Below are 3830 nucleotides of genomic sequence, written 5' to 3'. Positions count from 1 at the left end.
AATAAAACTGTGAACAGATATCCAGAGTGGGTTTCTTTCTAGCAATAATGTTAAGTACCTTGATAGGCAACTAATTCAGGAACAATAAACAGTGGACCTTTATGGATGCTAAAAATAAGTTTGATTGATCTACCCCTCAAAGTCTATTTTACCATAGAGAGTTGAAAAAAGAAAAAAACTCAAAACTATGGGATATTGTGAAATTAAATTCACTTATCCGTATCTTGAAAACAGAAGATTGAAATCCATTAGAAAAGATGAGCCAGAGAATTGGGATGATTACTTTTTGGAGCCCAGCTTGCCATATTCCAAGAAAGAAATAATTATCAACAGAAATGATATAGAGTTTGTCTTCTCTGGAAGCCTACACCTATTGATTTTACCTTAGATCTTAGGATTTGTTAAATCCATAGCTCTGGGCATGGTGTAATGCAAATTTGACAAGCCAAGGGCATCTAATTAAAGGTCACATGTTTGTTGCTTAGAAACAAGTAAATCTGCAGGCTTCTTGGACCTCCTTGACTACACTGGTGCTTGTCTACCTAAAATTTAGGTCACTTGTCCACAAGAAGCTATTAGCCCACATGAAGCCTACTGGGTAAAATACAGTTGGAATTTTAGGGAGGGAGATTAGACCTTGCACAGATGAAGAGTAACAACAGAGTCAGTGGGAAATATACGTAAAACAAAGGGATAAGAGCTAAAGTCTGAAGCTTAAAGATTGCCATCCTTCCTGTTTTGGAGATAAAGGATTAAAAAAAACAAAACAAAAAAAACAGCCTAATCACCCTATGTAAAGAACTTTCTTCAGGCTAGGGGGTGAACAGAGTCAAAGGATAAAATAAATTCCTAATCCTTTTTAAGTAATTAAAATAGGTATGGGGCCAGGTTGCCCTAAAAAGGACCCTGGCAGATTAAGAGGAATAACTATCAGAGATGTTTGCTTACTTTGCTTCAAATGCCTATTTGAGAAAAACTCCCTCAGTAATTTTGCCTTATCCCTGATGACATATCATGAGTATTGAAGGAACCTGTATAATTAGAATGGAGAGAAATCCAAGTAAAAACACATATATTTAGAGTCAGATGAAAAATAGAGCCAGAAACCTGGGTAGAGATCCTATACTATGCTCTATAATAGGATCTTTTAATGAAATATGCAGCATCCATTGTTTCTCAACCAGCCAGACATGAAAGTTTTGGGGAAGGTCCCTCTTCTATCTTCTCCCCTTCTGTCTTTACCTCTTGCCTTGTAACATGCTATTGATACAGGCAGGCAAAATATATTATAGACTGTGGATTTAAAAATGTTCAACTTCTGATGTAGGGACTGATGTGAAATTACAGGGACTATCAAACATCTATCTTAGTAAATCAAGCATAGCATCTGTACTGAGAATAATTTTTGCTGGATTCTTATAAGTCACTGAGGATAAAGCTGTTTATGAAAGCCATCCTTGAAAGTGCTGGGATAGGCTGAGGAGTATTGGGGAAATAAGTATTCCAATCACACATGTTTATGAAATGGATTATTTTAAATACACTCATCCCTTCAATAATTTTTCTTACAAGTTCTTTTACCTTCCAACATGAAACAATTTTTTCCTTTATTGCTTCATTTTAAAAAGTAAATTAGGTAAAACTATACTGAATAAGCAAAAATGAATAAAACTAAAATTAAAATAGAAAAAAAAAGAAAAAAAAAAGAGGATAGTTGATAAAAGGTAATAGATTATATCCTTGGTAAACAACTAAACTCCAGAACCAGCAAGAAGCTGACAAGGTGTAGGTTGAGTACCCAACCCAAGGATTTGATTTCACAGTAGTAGTTACTTACCTAATAATTATGAGAAATTAGGCAGAAAGAAGTGACTTGATTTTTTAGCCACATGCAGTGGTTGGTCAGGCTTCCAGATCAAGTGTAGAACAGCTATATACTCCAAACCTATTCTTTCCCTCCATTTACTCCCCTCCTGAGCTGTGAATGCAATTACACTAGTTTCCATTGATCTCTAATTCTTGGTTAGGCTTACTAATAAAACAGCCAAAAGGAGGTACAAAAGGGAAAGGAGAATAGTTAACATGTTTTCAAACATCAAGATATCACCAGCTATTTTATAATGTATATTTAGCTTTGTAGGTGAAAAATCCTAACCATTTTATCAGCATGCTTGTTACACATCTAACGAAAATTTATTTACATAGCTAAATAAAATTTTGTGTACTATCTGGCACTTTAATCAAAGTGTGACTTATGATGATGATTAAAATAGTAGATTTGCAGTTCAGGAATGACTATATGAGAGTAATGAAATAAGAGCGTTTTTAACCAACATGTCAGAATTTCATATTCAGTTAAAAGATATTCTTTTTAAAGTAGTAACCTAGAGAAACCGTATATTTCTTATAAAGTTGCTGCCACAGCTTAAAACATTGGGTAACATCCCCTTTTAAAGCCAAGTTGGAGATCATGTATGAAAATTATCATTGCTTTACGTTATCTTAATAGCTAGTTTTCTTATTTTCTGACAGATTTGATTCTTACTTCCATTTAGTTTTAATGCAAAAGTCAGTTTATAAATAACAGCAATTGTTAAATGAATTACCACTACTTCTAAGATGCTATATGATTTTCAAATATCACAAAATGTTAGGTATGGGGTTAAATATAATCAAAAACTATGTTCTGTTTTAATAACATTAACATTTTTAAATGAGGAAACTTCATATAAGAAATCTGGAGTCTTGGCTTCTCTTGGAAATTAAAACTAAAATATTAAGCAACACTGGGTAAATAGTTCCTCATAATAACTATTAGTGGGAGCTGAACAAAGGCTGATCCCTTTAGAAGAGGAAATGTATTTTCTCTTTAGTTCCTGCTTACACAATATACACAAATACACTGACATAAGGGGGACTCGGCTCACTGTGGTAAGCCAGTTAGCATATACGTAAAACTAAGTTGGCATTTTAAGTGGCCAAATACTCCAACTTACCTCATTGCTAGAGGATTACCTAACCTTGCTTTGCTGAACTCTAGAGTGGTTCCAGGGTTTGTTTTGGCCAATAAAATGTAGATGGAAATGAAATATATCACTTTAGGGCAGAAGCTTGTGAACTAGCATGCAGTTCACCACATGTGGACATTTAGCTACGAGGCAGTATTCCAGGCAGAGGTTTCTCCATCAGCCTTGGCCCTGGAGAAAAGACAATGAAGAGCAGAATCACAGTCCGTAACAAATGGGCAGGGTAATGAGAAATAAATCTTTGCTGTTAGCCCACTGTGACTTGGGGACCATCTGTTACTACTATATGAACTAGCCTATCCTGACACACACATTTTAATTACCTCCATGGCCCCTCTTGGCAAAGGAGTTTGTGACCCATACTTTTCCTATAAGTTCTCCTCTAATTTTTAGAATGTGAAAAACTGAAGCTCAATAGGGTTAAATACATGTTCAGAAGATAATGAAGTCAGTCTCTGTATCTAGGTCTGTCTGACTCCAAGGTCTATGCACATACTTTAATTCCTTACTCTCCTATGTCATAATGTGATGGGAATGTTTTCACCGTTACTTCTCTCTCTCACAATACTGTAAATATATTAAATGGCTTTGAAATTCACTGGTTTCTGAAATATCTAATCAAAGTAGTATCACAATTTAACAAGGAAGTTGCTAAAATACAATAACTCTTTTTGACAGATTTTTCTAGAAATCAAATAAAATACATATGTTAATATGTAATTCTATAGTGTTGCGTTTATCTTGTAAACACAGTCTGTACCACTTTAAAAGTATTTTAAATCATATTTATTGTTTTGCATACAA

Source organism: Eubalaena glacialis, chromosome 4 (genome assembly GCF_028564815.1).
Source record: "Eubalaena glacialis isolate mEubGla1 chromosome 4, mEubGla1.1.hap2.+ XY, whole genome shotgun sequence".
NCBI classification, from domain to species: domain Eukaryota; kingdom Metazoa; phylum Chordata; class Mammalia; order Artiodactyla; family Balaenidae; genus Eubalaena; species Eubalaena glacialis.
The sequence above is the reverse complement of the archived record's forward strand: the minus strand, read 5'-3'. Positions refer to the sequence as shown.